The 18,719-nt window shown below is 37.9% G+C and overlaps 1 protein-coding gene and 1 long non-coding RNA gene across 2 annotated transcripts in view; one reads left to right on the forward strand and one right to left on the reverse strand.

Moving 5' to 3' along the window:
• Positions 1-18,719, forward strand: part of LOC141394801 (protein eyes shut-like) — a 423,861-nt gene that overhangs the window by 225,813 nt on the left and 179,329 nt on the right.
• Positions 1-18,719, reverse strand: part of LOC141394803 (uncharacterized) — a 340,204-nt gene that overhangs the window by 160,656 nt on the left and 160,829 nt on the right. The window contains exon 3 of the long non-coding RNA XR_012410488.1: positions 4,828-4,844. This is a non-coding gene — a long non-coding RNA (uncharacterized lncRNA). The remainder of the gene's footprint in view (positions 1-4,827; positions 4,845-18,719) is intronic.

Consider the following 18,719-nt stretch of genomic DNA (forward strand, 5'->3'; position numbering starts at 1 on the left):
CATGCGGATGGATGAACGAATAAAATTTGGGTCGTATATTTAGCGGTGTGTTCTTTGTCGCAGCATATTTTGCAACATTTGAAAGTTTATAGGCCAATTTGTAAATGAAATTAACTTTGTTGTTGAGTGTGTATGAGTGAGAATACTATGTTTGTGTGTGTTGTTATGTCACAATGTTATGGATGGACGCGCATTTTAGGCGTAGCACCAGCAAACATAGCGTCCAACCAAACAAATATTGCAATGTTTTACACTGCACAATGGCCTGTGGAGTATAAATATTAACTCTGAAATATATGAGTTATTGAAATTTTTTTCTGAATGAAAGGGTGCTTCTATAGACCCTTTCTGAAAGAAAGGTGCTTCTACAGATCCATTCTGAAAGAAAGGGTGCTTCTGTAGACACTTTCTGAATGAGAGGGTGCTTTTATAGACCCTTTCTGAAAGAAACGGTGCTACTATAGACTCTTTCTGAAAGAAAGGTGCTTCTGTAGAACCTTTCTGAAAGAAACGGTGCTTCTATAGGACCTTTCTAAAAAAGGGTCCTTCTATAGACCTTTCTAAAAGAGAAGGTGCTTCTATAGACGTTTCTGAAAAAAGGGTGTCTCTGTAGGTTCTTTCTGATGGAAAGAGTGCTTCTATATACCCTTTTTCATAAAAACGGTGCTTCCATAGACCCTTTCGGAAAGAAAGGTTCTTCTATAGACCCTTTCTGAGAGAAAGGTGTTTTTATAGACCCTTTCGGAAAGAAAGTTGCTTCTACAGATCCATTCTGAAAGAAAGCGTGCTTCTATAGACCCTTTATGAAAGAAAGGGTACTTCCATAGACCCTTTCGGAAATAAAGCGTGCTTCCATAGACCTTTTATGAAAAAAGGGTGCTTCTATAGACTCTTCCTGAAAGAAAGGGTGATTCTATAGACACTTTCTGAATGAGAGGGTGCTTCTATAGACCCTTTCTGAAAGAAACGGTGCTTCTATAGACCCTTTCTGAAAGAAACGGTGCTTCTATAGACCATTTCGGAAAGAAAGGATGTTTCTATAGACCCTTTCTAAATACAAGGAGCTTCTATAGACCCTTTCGGAAAGAAAGGTGCTTCTATAGACCCTTTCTGAAAGAAAGAGTGCTTCTATAGGACCTTTCTAAAAAGGGGGGCCTCTATAGACCTTTCTGAAAGAAAGGGTGCTTCTATAGACCTTTCTGAAAGAAAGCGGGCTTCTATAGACACTTTCTAAAGGAAAGGCTGCATCAATAGACCCTTTCTGAAGGAAAGGCTGCTTCTATAGAACCTTTCGGAAAGAAAGGTGCTTCTGAAAGAATGGCTGCTTCTATAGAACTTTTCTGAAAGAAATGCTGCTTCTATAGAACCTTTCTGAAAGAAAGGCTGCTTCTATAGAACCTTCCTTATACTCTTTCTGAAGGAAAGGCTGCTTCTAAAGAACCTTTCTGCAAGAAAGACTGCTTCTATAGACCCTTTCTGAAAGACAGAATGCTTCTATAGACCCTTTCTGAAAGAAAGTGTGCTTCTATGGACCCTTTCTGAAAGAAAGACTGCTTCCTTAGACCCTTTCTAAAGGAACGACTTCTTCTATAGAACCTTTCGGAAAGAAATGCTGCTTCTATAGGACCATTCTAAAAGAAAGGCTGTTTCTATAAAACCTTCCTGAAAGAAAGGCTGCTTCTATAGAACCTTTCTGAAAGAAAGGCTGATTATATAGAACCTTTCTGCAAGAAAGGCTGCTTCTATAGAACCTTACTTAATGAAAGGCTGCTTCTATAGGCCCTTTCTGAAAAGAAGGGTGCTTCTATGCACCCTTCCTGAAAGAAATGATGTTTCTATAGAACCTTTCTGAAAGAAAGGCTGCTTCTATAGACTCTTTCTGAAAGACGGGGTGCTTCTAAAGACCCATTCTGATAGAAAGGTTGCTTCTAAAGACTCTTTCTGAAAGACCCTTTCTGAAAGAAGTGGTGCTTCTATAGGACCTTTCTGAAAGAAAGGCTGTTTCTACAGAACCTTTCTGAAAGAAAGGCTGCTTCTATAAAACCTTACTTAATGAGAGGCTGCTTCTATAGAACCTTTCTGAAAGAAAGGGTTCTTCTATAGAACCTTTCTGAGAGAAAGGCTGCTTCTATAGAACCTTTCTGAAAGAAAGGCTGCTTCTATAGAGCCTTACTTAAAGAAAGGCTGCTTCTATAGGCCCTTTCTGAAAGAAAGAGTGCTTCAATGTACCCTTGCTTCTATAGAACCTTTATGAAAGAAAGGCTTTTTTGGACCCTTTCTGAAAGAAATGGTGCTTCTATCGACCCTTCTTGAAAGAAATCCTGCTTCTATAGGACCTTTCTGAAAGAAAGGCTGTTTCTACAGAACCTTTCTGAAAGAAAGGCTGTTTCTACGGAACCTTTCTGAAAGAAAGGCTGTTTCTACAGAACCTTTCTGAAAGAAAGGCTGCTTCTATAGACTCTTTCTGAAAGACGGGGTGCTTCTAAAGACCCATTCTGATAGAAAGGTTGATTCTAAAGACTCTTTCTGAAAGACGTTGTGCTTATATAGTACCTTTCTGAAAGAAAGGCTGTTTCTACAGAACCTTTCTGAAAGAAAGGCTACTTCAATAGATCATTTCTGAAAGAAAGGTTGCTTTCTTAGACCCTTTCTGAAGGAAAGGCTGCTTCTATATAGCCTTTCGGAAAGAAAGGGTGCTTCTATAGACCCTGTCTGAAAGAAAGGGTGCTTCTATAGAACCTTTCTGGAAGAAACGATGCTTCCTTAGAACATTTCTGGAAGAAACGATGCTTCCTTAGAACCTTTCTTAAGGAAAGGCTGATTCTATAGAACCTTTCTGCTAGAAAGGCTGCTTCTATAGACCCTTCCTGAAGAAAAATGGTGCTTCTATAGACCCTTTCTGAAAGAAAGTCTGCTTGTATAGAACCTTTCTGGAAAAAACGATGCTTCCTTAGACCCTTTCTGAAGGAAAGGCTGCTTCTATAGAACCTTTCTGCAAGACAGGCTGCTGCTATAGACCCTTTCTGAAAGAAAGGCTGCTTCTATAGAACCTTTATGAAAGAATAGGTACTTCTATAGACCCTTTCTGAAAGAATGGGTGCTTCTATAGACACTTTCTGAAAGAATAGGTACTTCTATAGACCCTTTCTGAAAGAATGGCTGCTTCTATAAACGCTTTCTGAAAGAATTGGTGCTTCTATAGACCCTCTTTCTGTTTCCATATGCTCCTTTATCTGATCATCCACAAAACTCCCAGCCATCAGATTGAATCATAATCCTTTGTCTAAGTCTAAGTTCTAACCGTCTAGGCAACCGTTTAAAGATCCTTCAAAAAAATGTCAGCGACAATATTTCTCTCTTTAAGTGCTACCTACATACATACATACGAGTATGTATGTGTATAAATCTGACATTAACAAATATTGACTTTGGCGTTGACACAGTTTATGATGTTTTTATTTATTTTTTCTCTCTCGTTATTTTGCCCTGCTTCTGACTGTTTTATACATTCGTTTTGTTATGCCATATCCTGCGCATAAGGGATTAACATTTCCATCTGCTAACATTCACAGGTCTCATTTTCATTGGATATGGTCATGGCTTTTGTAGGACAGTAAAACAAAAATAAAGAAGAACTGTAACAAATGCACGATATGGATGGAAGGCAAATGGACATATTAAAACATACAAACTTTTATTGGTAAAAGCATAACACCATGCAGGGGGGGTCAATACTGCAGGTAGTTTTTTCGGCATGTTTAAGTGTCAAATTAAATTTAATTTATTGTGGCTCAATAAGAATTATACAACAACAGGCAAAACAAAATAAAACTGATGCCAGGAATGAGAAGTGTGAGAAATTGTTGAGGTTTCGTACAGTCAATTTAAAAAATCCACAGAAATAGAAAATTGTGCTGGGTATAACACAAATCAATTAGAACTCATTGAAGAAATAAGCCCGCTTAAACGGTGAGGTAAAATAACTCCCAACGGGCATAAATCCCGAATCAATTTTGGGAGTTATGTCCGTACTTTAAGTATGGCATTATGGGATTAATGTGATTTTTCCTATTGGGACCCCTTAAAAATCTCAAAAAAGTTTCTTTGTGCAAATCAAACATTTTGCAAACCACCACACATTTATTTTTATATTTCTTACCCTTTTTGTTTAACAAACACGGAAAGTATTACAAATTCGTGTGATGTTCATATAGTATGAAAAATATATTGTAGTATTTGACAACCCGTCACTGGTTGAAACACAATTAAAAGATTGCGCCAACCAAAAAAGGAACAAATTCACATTCAAACTTAAATTGAGAAGAAAGCTAACGTAGCGATTGCTATGGCTCAACATTAATGCGACAAATTTTCGTTAAATCTCTCACTTGGGGTCACTTTAGGTTTGAATTTGGTGATTTTTCTTATTGCAACATGATTATTTATTTTTTATGCAAATAAGAGAATTAAATTATTATTTTTTTCTGTGGTGAACATTAACAGAGGCAAAAGAAAAAATCGTACAAAATGTTTTCACAACAGCAATATTGCGTATATGTCTGTCAAGAGTACAATACCACATGGTAGGTAGGACCACATAAAGCTGGAAGTGTCACATCCCGAAGAAAGAAAGTAGAAAAAGGAAGGACAACAGCCAATATATAAATATAATTCATAAATAATTAATTAGACTGCAGAATGTATTTTTTAGTGGGATGAACAAAAGAAAATCTGTATAACAATCAGTTAATGGTGACGTAAGTAACATTTTACATTACACCATCACAACAATAGGAAACTAGGCGCAACCAAAAATATTGAACTTACCAAGACCAGATGAAGATCTGTTAAAAGAAGAAAAAAAGGATTAAATTAACTATCAACAAATATATATAGAACGGCGCACAGTGGTTCAAAATCGTTTTTTCAATAACTTTTGAACGGATAGAGATATTTTCGAAATTCTCTTTTGTTAGACAGATAACACAATCAGCCTTCAGATGAATTATAACCGCTAAAATTCGGGCTAGTAGTTGCAGAAAAATCTAAGGCCAAGTTAAACTTTTGTGTTCTTTTACTATTTTTCTTCAAAATGTGACTGTTTTTGTGTTTTTTATATCTTCATATATATTAAAGATGGTCAAACACCAATAAATAAACTATTAAAATACCAAAAAAAAAAAAAAAACTTTAAAAAATCGAAACATTTTTTTCAACATTTTAAAATTTTTTTTTTAAAAACAGTTTTCAATTTTCAAAAATTAAAAAAAAATACTCCTTGGGTTTTCATAGAACTTATATAACTCGTATAAAAACTCATATACTCAAAAATGTCCATTTGTGTAAAAAAGCTGTAATTCATATGGAAAACGGTATGGAAAAACACACGTTTTTACCCATGTAATTTCAAAAAATTTAAACAAAGTGTTAAACGGACGGAACGGTACGTGTACAAAAGTGTATATGGGCCGAAAGAGGAGACTCTCAGGTATTTTTCTGTGAAAACAGAACATTGTTCCAGGTTGTTCCACAAAAGTTCTAGTCCACTAAATTTGGAATTTCATAAAATTTGGTACCTGAGGAAAAGTAAAATAGCTCATGTTGTGTAAACGCTACGGTAATTTGTTTAAACTATTTTTAAAGACCAACTACCATCCTACCTACCCACAGAGGAGAAACATAGGCCTAAAGTTGCTCAAAACTCAAAATATGAAAATCGTTTTTTTATGAAACAAGTAAGCCAAGGCTATAGTCGGACAGGGCCGACCATGCAATACCCTACACCTTTACCCTTGGGAATTACCTTTCCACATATCAAAATTTCCAACCTAATAATTGTTTCGCTTTATTTCAATTTTCATCAGTGGGAAGATCAGTAGTTCTATTTTCATATGTAGTCTACTTTGCCGTTATATGCCCTCCAGGAAATAAAATATAGACCAAAAATATTTTTGTTGTATTTTTCATACAAAAGTAATGGTCCATTTCACCCGCTAAATAATATAAAATAATCATCCAAAATTATAGGCATCTTCCTCTACTTAACTCCCAACCTCGTGCAAAATTTCGTGATTATTGGGCTATAATTGCGACCTCTAGCGTGTTTATCATTACACTACAAACAAATAACAGGGTATATTAGGCTGTAACTCTGTTATCTTATCATGCACAACAACACAATTGACATCAATAGAAAGGTCAAGCGTTCCTCTTCCAAGTATAGCTTACTTGCCCGGAATGTATCTTCCAAGAATAAAGATATAAGCTCTATACTAAAATTTTTCACAATTTTCACACAAAAGTGTTGGTCCATTTAACCCTCTAAATATTATCTGATCGCCATCTCAAATTGCAAGCAACTTCTTCGTCATATACTCTTACCTTACTTAAAATTTCGAGGCGATCTGACTATTATTGCGTTCTACAGAGCATCTACAAAATCTGATAAAAATTATGTTTTTGGTCCATTTCACCCGCTAAATATTTCACGATCATCACCAATTAAAATAGCGATCTATTCTGATGTGAAACCGACCTCCATACCAAATTTCGTGACGATCGGTCCATAATTGCGGTCTGGAGTTTGATTACAATTTATAATGGACAGACGGACACACATCTCAAAATCGCTTTATCTCGCCGAGATATGAAGATTGGTATACCACATTGGGGGTCTCTGACGAATATTTCGCGGTGTTACATGAATTTTTACCAAAACAAACTTATAATACCCTTTCCACATAGTGGTGTAGGGTATAAAAATGTTGATAAACGGCAACCAGACTCTTTTCTACATTTGCTATAACCATCCTCGACCTTGTAAGATTAACCAATCCAATGCAGCAGTCGATTGAACCAGCCAAGATCATCCATATACGTTAACGTATGTGAGAATAACAATCAGTCGTCGCTGAGCAGCCGACAAGTAAACATGTGCATGGATATACGCATAATTTTAGTGGGGACACTGAACAAAACAGCACACATCCGCCACATGTTTACTGGTCACAGGTCTAGCAACCACTGAATGCTGATAAAACTTTCTTGTAATTCTCTCACTACTTTACTCTCTTTCTTATTTTGAGCATCAATGGATTGAACTCAGCCATACTGAAAACAAAAAGTAAATTTTCGAAAACTAAGAAATTAGGTGAACATTAAAATGACATTATTTTCACGAAAATTTATATTTTTCAAGATTTATTGTTTTGTACAGTCTCCGAACAAGATTAGCATTTAAAATTTTCAGATTGATTTTACATCTTTGCTCTTTAATACTGGTGATACATATCCTCTTTATGAAAATTGTTTATGATAATTTTTAAGATTACTACAATTTCAATAGTGAAAAAGTTTATTTCCCCGTCGTTTCCCGACCATAGTTTCTTCTAATGTTTTATGCGCTTGAGTCTCAAATATCAGATTCAATCATAAAAAATTGCGCATATTTGCGCCATTCCGAAAAAATCTAATTTTTCTCAACTAATATATGAAATATTTTTATATGGAATTGCAAGGTTTACTTACACTAAATTTTGCTCTGCCTTATAACCGGGGCTCCTATTTATCAGACTAAGCCAACACCTATCAAATATGTTTGCATTATTCAGAAACATTCACGGCTTTTCTCATGTGAATTGAGAAAAATTTAATTTAAGTAAGTTTCAAAAAATAAAATTTGGAATGAAATATATGTATATGGGACTATATATACATCTGTACCGATTTGTTTGAAAATTGGCTCAATGTTTTTTTAGGCTAGTTCAGGTTGCATGTGTCAAATTTCAGTGATTTTGGTGCATTTTTATCTCATATCAGATGCGAAAATATATGGAAGCTGCATCCAAATCTGGACCGATTTTCATTATTTTATATAGGATTAATCCTTGTACAGAAGATATGCTTTGTCCAAAATTTTATATCAATCCGACTATAAATGAGCTTTCTAGGGCTTTTGATCAACTTTTAACACAAATTTCCCCTCTGTGCTACCTAACAAAAAAACAATGAACACAATATCTGTTATAGTTTCCGAGAAATAGCTAATTCTTTCTCCAGATATTTGCAAAAATTATGTATTTCCCAAAAATGGGGAAAATGTTCGTCTTTAGGTGCACCCCACGCCCACGCAATCCAATATTTTGACCTATCTTTTTGGTTTCCTTAGTTTCGATATGTTTACTATCGAACCCCTATATAAATTAAATGACAAAACAAAATTTTGATTTTTGGCCAGGAAAATCGATTTCTGAACCATCGAGCGGCGTTAAGTTCGGCCAAGCCGAACCCTTTACAACCTCCACCACGAGTTGTATTGAAGTAAAATGGAGCAATTAGTTTCCTTTCGTTTATGAAGAAGATGAAATACCAAATTTCAGCAACTTCGGTAAAACAATGTGGCTAACCGAAAATACCGAAATTCGGGAGGTACTGTTCCATGGGGGCTATATCAAAACGTCGATCTGGGGGAAGTTTTTAAGACTCAATATTTCGGTAAAACCTTCAAAATACCGAAAATCAAGAGATACGCTTCTATGGGGAATATAGGAGCCTGCGGATCGTACTGATAAATGTCTTCTGGAATATTTTATAACACCATGAAAGACTAAATAACAAATTTCAGTCTTTCAGTGGGATATTCACATCACAACCTTCGGAATCACGAAAATCGGGAGGTACCGTTCTATGAGGGCTATATCGAAACGTGTACCTATACCGACGAATTTCAGTCAGAAAGGCTTTTACCTCCAAGAAAGACTAAATACCACATTTCAGCCATTTCGGGTGGTTGCTGAGGCAACAACCTTCAGAACACCGAAAAATGGGAGGTACCGTGTGGGCGATATGAAGGCGTGGAAATATACCGATAAATTTATGAGGGGAAAGTTTAATACCACTAACGAAGACTAAGTACAAATTTCAGCCATTTCGTGATAATGAGGCTAAAATCTTCAAAATACCGAACATCGGGTGCTACCGTTCTATAGGGGCTTTATGAAGGCGTGGACCTATAACGACAAATTTCATATGGAACGTTCAATGAAGACCAAATACCAAATTTCAGCCATTTCGGTGGAATATTGGGCCACAACCTTCAAAATACCGAAAATGGGGAGGTACCGTTCTATGGGGGCTATACTATGGCGTGGACCTGTACCGACAAGTTTCTGGGAGAAAGCTTTATACCCCAAATGAAGACCAAATACCAAATTTCAGCCATTTCTGAGGAATATTGAAGCCATATGAAGGCATGGACCTATACCAACACATTTCATATGGAACTTTTAGTACCATATATGAAGACCAAATACCAAATTGCAGCCATTTCTGTGGAATATTGAGGCACAACCTTCAAAATACAGAAAATCGGGAGGTACCGTTCTATGGGGGCAATATGAAGGCGTCGACCTGTACCGAAAAATTTAAGGGGGAAAGTTGAATACCCCCAACGAAGACTAAGTACCAAGTTTCAGCCATTTCCTAGGAATATTGTATGAAGGTGTGGACCTATACCGAAAAATTTCATGTGGAAACTTTAATACCCCATATGAAGACTAAATACCAAATTTCAGCCATTTCGGTGGATTATTGTGGCAACAACGTTCAAAATACCGAAAATCGGGAGGTACCGTACAATGGGGGCTAGAAAAAGGCATGGAAAACAAGTTTTATACCCCAGAGAAGACTAAGTACCAAATTTCAGCAATGTCGGTGTGATAATGAGGCTAAAACCTGCAAAATACCGAAAATCGGGTGGTGCAGTTCTATGGGGGTCATATCAAAACGTGGACCGACATAGCCCATTTGCAAACCAAACATCTAGGAGTAATCGAAACTTCTATACGAAATTACAAAGCTCTATCTTAAAAATTTGGGTATGCAATGTTATGCACACCCGCCTTGCACACATAAGGTCGTGGGTTCGATTCCCCGGCTAGGCAACATCAAAACACTTTTCAACGGTGGTAAAATACCCCTCAGTAATGTTGGCGACATTTTCTGCGTATTTCAGCCATGTAAAACTTCTCTACAAAAGTGGTGTCTTAGACACGCCGTTCGGACTCGGCGATAAACTGTAGGTCCCATATCATTGAGCTAATATGAATCGGGGTGCACTCATTGATATGAGAGAAGTCTCCCTTGTCCCTTATGGGATGTTTGTGGAACAATTATTATTATATCTTAAAAATTGCGAGATGTATCTTGATTTCTACAGACGGACATAATTATATCGACTTAGATTTTTACCCTGATCAAGAATATATTTACTTTATAGGGTCTCCGATGAATATTTCGATATGTTACAAACGGAATGACAAATTTAATTATACCCTCCATGTTATTTTTTTTTTTTTTTTTTTTTCGTGGGGAAAAAATCATCGAAAGACTTTGGCAACCCGGCATGCCAGGTGTGCGAGACTTTAACACGCTAAAATAACCCCATATCGCTGTTCCACAATCCCTACGGTACCGCCGTAAGAAAGCATTTCTTCGTAGGGTGGGAATGGTACTAGTGACCCCAGCTAGTAATTACATCGTTCTCCGAATCTCATCTTGACGCTTCAATTCCAAAATTAAGGATTTAATGCATTCACATACATAAGTCCAGTTTTGTGGGGACTCCAACATTAACTGGATTATGTTTTCTACACTTATTGTACTTCCAATTTGCCACTCCAAGTTCATCCTTTCCTCATTAAACCTAGGACACACAAATAAGATATGGCTGGGATCCTCTACATCTTCTGCGCAGTTCGGGCAGAAGGGCGAGTTATCGAGTCCAAAGCGGAATAGATACGACCTAAAACATCCGTGCCCACTTAGAAATTGGGTTAGATAGAAATTTAAATCGCCGTGTTGTCTGTTACACCAAGTGTCAACGTTGGGTATTAGTTTTTGCGTCCACCTGCCTTTTGTTGACGTCGTCCATCTGCTCTGCCACTCTTCCATGGTTTGACTTGTGGCTGCCTCCACGTCACCAGCATTTGTAGTTGAGCGACGAAGCTCAAACGTGCGTTCCGCTTGCTTTGCCAACAGATCAATCGGCGTCATTGCTGCAATAACAAACGCAGCATCATCGGATACAGTTCTGTATGCACAACCCACACGAAGTGCAACAAGCCTATACACAGAATTTATCTTCTCACAGTACGATTTGAATCTTAACGATTTTGCCCATATTGGTGCTGCATAAAGGATTATATTTTTGATTACTCCTGCTAACATCTTTCTGGTCAGATACTTAGGACCCCTCGTATTTGGCATGATTCGACATAGCGCTGCACATGTTTTACCCGACTTCAGTTTTATGTAGTCGAGATGTTGTTTGAAGGATAGACGGTTATCTATCATAACTCCCAGATATTTTAAACTTTCTGCAGTTCTTATCACACAGTCGCCTATTTGGAGTTCAAGATACTCCACATTTTTGCGGCTTGTTATTAGGATGGCTTCCGTTTTGTGTTCTGCTAATTGCAATCCCCTTGAGTTAAGCCAAGATTTAACGACGTGGATGGTGCCTTCTGACACTATTTTCGCCTCTCCTATAGTCTTTGCTACTATTGCCAAAGCTATATCGTCCGCAAAACCGATTATATTGGATTTTTCTGGTAGTTTTAATCTTAGAACCCCATCATACATAATGTTCCATAGCAGCGGTCCCAGGACAGACCCCTGTGGAACTCCTCCTGTGATTTTTTGTTCTTTGACTCCTTCGTCTGATTCATATATTAAGACTCTTTGTCGAAAGTAGTCTTTAATTATAGCTACTAGGTAAGGTGGTATGTTAAGGTGAATAAGGGCATTCACGATGTTTTCCCAGTTTGCTGTATTGAAGGCATTTTTAACATCCAGGGTTATGATCACACAGTATTCTTTTGTACCCTTCTTCCAACTCCTGCCATCTATTGCGGTTCTTGCAATGTCAACGACCGTTTTTATGGCCTCCACCGTTGATCTATTCTTCCTGAAGCCGAATTGTATTTCGGATAAGCCCTCTGTAGCTTCGACATGTTCTTGCAGTCTATTTCGTAGAACACTCTCCAATAGCTTCCCAAATGTATCGATCATACATAGGGGCCGATATGACGATGGTGTGTCAAGTGGCTTCCCTTCTTTTGGTAATAGTACCAACCTTTGTCTTTTCCATATTGATGGGAAAGATCCACATTGCAAACAGGAATTGAACAACTGTAGCAGTTGATCGCCGCAGCATCCAACAACTTCTTTAACAACAGCATTAGAAATGTTGTCTAATCCAGGTGCCTTTGAATCCTCGAATCTTGAGACGGCTGTCATTATCTCTGTGAGAGTAACAGGTGGGAATGTAAAGCATCCACCGGGGTCGAATGTTTCCCAGGGTGTTACCTCTTGGCGTGGAAAAAGATGGTTTACTATATTTTTCAACGTTGCAGCTTCTGTGGGTGCGTTGTTTTTGAAGATTTTCAGCTTTTTGGTCACTAGTTTATAAGCTAGTCCGTAGGGTTGATTTTCAATCTCATCGCAGATGCGCAGGAAACAATTGCGTTTGCTACGGCGTATTGCAGCTTTAAGCTCCTTCTTCTTCTCTTTGAGCGTCTGGTGATGTAAATCATTATCTGCTCTATTACGAGTTCGTATGAATCGTCGTCTGGCTCGGATACAGTCTTTCCGTAGTTCAGCTATTTCGTGGTTCCACCAATACACTGGGGATTTATTTGCACCTCGCTTTCTCTTTTTCATCGAAGCGTTACACGATTGGGTTATGTTTGTAATCAGTTGTTGCGCCATTCTCTCTGGGGAACCATTTAATGTGATGCCTTCAATTGATCGCTTGAATATCTCTCTGTTGAAGGGAATTTTCTTCCAACCTGTTGGATTCTGGTCGCGAGTGCTTGCAGGTGCAGGTTCACTTAGATCCATTATTATGGCATTGTGGTCGCTATGGGTATACACATCTAAAATTTGCCAGGAAAGACGACTACATATACTAGTACTGGCAAAGGCAACATCAATGATTGAACTTCCGCCATTTCGGTTAAATGTTGGACTGGTTCCTGAGTTCATTATCAGCACATCAAGTCGGGCAAGTGATTCCAGTAGTATTCGACCCCTCTCGTTGGTTCTTGGACTCCCCCATTCTGTTGCCCACGCATTGAAGTCGCCAGCTATAATGATTTGCTTCCATTTTGAAGCATCATTAGTTAATTTATCCACTATTCTCCCATACTCCTCAATGTCATACCTCGGTGGAATGTAGCAGCTGTATATTGTTATTCCTGCGACCGTAGCGCGAACAAACCCTGTCTCTTTTAATATGTTTTGCATTGGCTTCTGTAAAGACCAAATTGCAGATGTTCCAGTGATATCGCTTGACCAGCTTTCTGCCTTTATATTCCTATATTGTTCGCTGATTATTGCCAGGTCTATATTTAGTTCCTGGGTTGTTTGCCTTAATAAATCTTGCGCAGCTTCACAGTGATTTAGATTTATCTGCATATATCTCATATTGAGGTCTTGAGTTGACTCAGCGCCTTTTTGTATTGGGGGCATACCCTTGACCCAGTTACATGTTTCGGGTTTGCTTTTGTGTTTTTACACAGTATACAACATGGGGGCTTCGTACATGAAGCAATCTTATGGCCAGATTCCCCACATCGGAAGCAACAACCTGAGTTGTCATTTTCACCTTGGCATTTTGCAGCCGGGTGACCAAAGTTCAGGCATCTGTAGCATCTTTTTGGCATAAGTTTTGGACGTGTTCGGCAATCAGCCCATCCAATACGTAGTTTCGGCCCTTCTAATATAATATTTGCTAGTATTGAATTCAAGGCAATTGTGGCAGTTTGAGTACCTCCATATGCTTTCCTCAGTGACTTTATAGCAGATACTTCCACAGAACTAAATTTCTCAGAGACAGCTTTGACTGCGTCCAGTACATCCTGTTTATTTGACACCTCATCTATGTCTTTTATTTCTAAAAGCACTTCTTGTGTCAGCGATCGAACTTCTGCTGTACTTCCAAGCACCTCCTTAATTGCATCGCGGAATTCGTTTGTATGCTGATGCGACGGCTTATTGAGCTCCAGTATCAACTCACCCTTTTCTGTTTTTCGAACGTTTTTGACATTTTCTCCAACAACTGCCAATTTTGGTTCTCTCTTCACCTGCTTAAGAATGTCCGTATACGACGAGTCCCCACAGGTTTTTATTATCAGCGCATCCGGTTTGCTTGGTTTCATTCTCCGCTTAGCTTTCGGATGTACTTTCTTCCAGTCATATTTCGTTGCTTCGTGAACCTGATCCCCTGTGTTTTTGAGTATATCTTCAGAGAATGCTTCTGCTGGCTTATCCTCTGTTTTCTTTTGGGTAGCTTCCTTCTTCTTCTTGGTTTTACTCTCCTTCGGGCTTTGAGTTTTTGGGCCTCTTTTTAGTGCTGGAGTGCTAGGTGTTCCCAGTTTTTTGAGGTTTTATCCAGGCCTCCGTTTGGGTCTCCTTGTTATCCACCTGTGCATTCTGGCAGTTCGCAGGTACTTTATTTGAGTCATCTGCTACTTTGACAAATAAAGCCTGTAACTCACGCGTCATTGAGGTGATATCTTTATGTATGTTTGACTTAGATTTTACAAAATCAGCCAACTGCGATATTTTCAATCCAAGTTTTCTTATGCTTTCGTCTAAGGGAGACTTACTATTTAGCTCCTGCCCAATTTGCTTATTACCACCCGATGATTTCATCGTACTGATACTCCTTCTGAATGGGGAGTCTAAACCTCCTGCATGTAGTTGATTTTCCACTCTTAACTCCGAGCAGCTTCCCAATGGGGTTTCATCAACTCCAATGTTTATTCTGTTTGTTTCTTGAATATCTGTCATGTTTATGTTTCTTGGTCCCAACTCAAAGCCGCTATCTCCGCTCGTAAAAAGTGTAGTCACGTCATGATCCCATGGGTCCCTATTTCTAGGTCCATGCGAGGGTTGACGAGAGACCCTTATGAGGTCTCCCGTTCAGAGCCAGATCCGTGTTAATCGGGAATGTGCATCCGAACCTACACTGCCAACTTAATGGGACGAGCATTGAACGTACTTTGAGACTTGCCAGGTTTTAACGGGACGGAGGCAGCTGTGGCATTAGCCTGAAAGCCATTTCTGTAAGGTTCCACCCCGACATACTCAGGTTCCAGAATACCACAGCCGTCAGCCCAGGGTTCATCAATTCCAAATCGTAGTCCAGTAATGCCATAATCAAGATCGTGCTGGCTTGATCTTGATGCTTTTCAGCAGGGTTTCATGTTTCTCCTTGTATAGGTGTTTGACTGGGGAAAACCACGGAGTCGTCACCTCCTTTTCAAACCTCTCTTGAGGTGTACCCCTATGGTGGAATACATAATTTTGGGCGGTATTCATTCGCCCCGACACAGGGTTTCATAAAGCACTTGCACTATTTTAGTACGCTCTCCACACCTGCCAAAACTAGGGTCCGCGGGGTCGTTACTCCCGTTATCCTCTCCTGAAGATACCCTTGCGGTATCTCCACCATGTTATGGTGGAGGGTATAAAAATAAACACACGTGCCATCAGCACAATATGGTTCCTATTGCGAATTCGTTGGCCAAAAGTCAAAAGTTATTGACATCTATCAATCTTCTACTACTGAAATGTGAACGTTGACACTTGAAAACGACACCAAAAGCATGTACACATTTATTCTAGATTTCTCAGAATAAATATAAATAAACGCATAATATAGACCAAAATGGAAAATTGAGGATTGGCATATTTATTTGGGATGGCAAGTTTTATTTTTTAATAGCCACGCTGAATTAAACAAAACATCGTTAAATTTACCGATATATGGGTACCAAAGTTACTTTGGTTAGGGGATGAGTACCCACCCACTGGTGTGACTTCTGGTCCATTGTGATGATCCAAAAGATGTATTCGGATTGGTATATAGTACCTGTACGAATAGAAATTGTTATCGACGTTTCGGCCCAAATTAGATGTAAACTGACATTTTGTGTTCCAACTTATCACACCACATTTTTTCTGGTATTTTAAAGCTTTTACCTACAATTGCTGATCAAATTAGCTAAAATTTTACATTTTGGGTTTATGCCGATCGAAATATTTTTCAACCAAAAATAGTCCTATAAAGGTACCCCCAACTTCAGGTATTTTGAAGTTCTTAACTACATTTCGGTCTATATTGGCATTGACTTCTCCAACAAAAATGGTGGAGCTATTATGATCTAAAAGGTAAATTTACGTATTCGTTAGAGTTCTAAATATACCCTACACCACAAGGTGGAAAGCGTATTACAAGTTTGTTTCTAAAAAAAAAAAAAAATCAGGTAACACCGCAAAATATTCGTCGTGGTATACCAAAATTCATATTTTGATGAGATATAGCGATTTTGATATGCGTGTCCGCCCGCCGTGTGCCCGTCTGTCCATTATAATCATTATTCAAACTGCAGGCCTCAATTATGTACCAATCGCTACGAAGTTTTGTACGGTTGTCGGGTTCTGACCACAATAGACACCTATTGTTATTGGTAAAGATCGTGAAATATTTAGGGGATGAAATGGACCAACAACAAAATGTTAATCCGATTTTGGGGTTTTTAGGTTTACACGATTTTGCTTGGAAACCGCAGGTACTATGGGGACTAAAGAAACTATTATAGCTGTGAAAATAATCTACAACATTTTCTTTACTCTCATTTCGATAGTGGCTTGCCGTTTCCAAGCAAGAACCTGAAAGCCAAAAAAATGTGAACTTTGACCACAAATTATTTTAATGGAAATTGTTTTAGAATCCGCAAAGACTTCTCAGGTGAACGCGTTTTTAATTTAAAGTTAGATTAGGGTCACCGTGTTCGGTAAAACTCGCCTAAAGCAAATTATAAAAAAAACAGTTTTTAATTAATTGAATTAATCGAGCAAAACTGACTTAACGACTTTTGTATTAAAAAGTGAATTCTAGAGAAGTCCCACACACCCACCCAATATGCTACGACGGTTTTGCTGGTAATTTCATTCAGCTCATCAATCATATCGGATGTCTTTTTGTGCTACAAGTGTCGTGCCGTCTCTAGCAAAAAGTAGAAAATAAGTGGGGTATCCTTTGAAAAGGAGGAATGAAAAGCACCACAAGAAAGTAGAAATAACGACTACCAAGGTAATTGGCCCTACACAGGAACACCACTGCAGGACCCGAGAAAACGTACCCAACGAGTAAAAATTTAGCATTCAATTCAATGTCAAGATTATAAGGTTGTGTGCTCGAATTACGAAGTCTCTTCCCCATCGCGTTTAAGTCTATATAGAATCTTTAGAAGAAGACGTATTTTGTCTATGAAAGACTTTAAAAAGAACTTCGGGCTATAGATTTTTTAGCTTCATGGTATAGCTTCGTTGAGACATTTCGGTATCAACCATTTATCTTAGTGCGCATACACGTTGAACCTTTTCAAGCAGTTTTTCTAGTTATATGTTGTGGATTCACTTATACTATTGTTAAGGGCTTTTTAATACTGGGTGAACGACTAAAGCCTAGTGCAAACTAAATAATAATTGGGTCAAATTAATACGGTTTTAGACGGGAGATTTTGTAAGGAATAATTGAAAGAAATGATAGTAGAAAATTGTAAGGATCGAATTAATTTTTCCGAACTTCCACCCTCCGAACCACCCCCTCTGAACTTCCTCTCTCCGAACTTCAGCCCTAAGAACCATCGCCCTCAGAACTTCCAGCCTACGAACAGCTCCATTCTGAACTTTCAACCTCCAAACCACCCCATTCCACATTTCCAGCCACCGAACAACCCCCTCCGAACTTCTACCCTCCGAACCACCCCACAAATCGATGTTTCTCGGTTCTACGCTTAGACTAAACTATCTTTCAGAGTTTTTCATTTTATTTTTATTTCGTTTTTATTTTTATTTATATTTTATTTTGTTTTTGTTTTGTTTTATTTTATTTTTATTTCATTTTATTTTACTTTTATTTTATTTTACTTTTATTTTATTTTTATTTTATATTTATTTTAATTTTTTATTTTATTTTATTTCCTTTCCTTTTATTTTTTTTTTTTCATTTTGTTTTCGCGTCCCTTTTTACGTGTCTTATTTATCATTGCCAAGTAAAAAATGATGCAAAGATGATATCTGTGGAACAAATAGCATCCACACTTTGCAAGAGAACGGAGAGGCTTATCAAGATGGCGGAAAAATGAAGAAAGAGACCACATCAACTTTGCGAAAGTAAAATTTGCTAAGTACAAAGAGAAACTGAAATGTAATTTTGTGGAACAAAATAAAATATCACTTTTTAAAATAATTACTTTTTGATAAGTGCAAAGTGAAAAGCGATAAGTTATTTCGTGGAATAGGGCATAGATCTTTACTTGCAACAAATTCTGGATCAACGATGACCCGTCACACATGACTTGATTTTGGCACTAATGCAAATTGATAATTCCTACTAATACAGATGAACATTTAAAATAAAAAAGAACGTTTCCGAGTCGTTTAATACCCAACAAGGATTGAGATAAGGTACTTAACATCATAATAGTAATGAGATACTAAGGTATGTACAGATAATGATAGAAATAATATAATTTACACCAATGAAATTTTTATTGATGGACTAGGGAAATGATGTCGCTATAATATCCCAGCAAAATTTGAAGGAAGGGGTTCTATGCGATGAAGTGATTTCATGGCACATTTTG

Source organism: Musca autumnalis, unplaced genomic scaffold (genome assembly GCF_047663935.1).
Source record: "Musca autumnalis isolate F117 unplaced genomic scaffold, ASM4766393v1 scaffold_2, whole genome shotgun sequence".
Lineage (NCBI taxonomy): Eukaryota > Metazoa > Arthropoda > Insecta > Diptera > Muscidae > Musca > Musca autumnalis.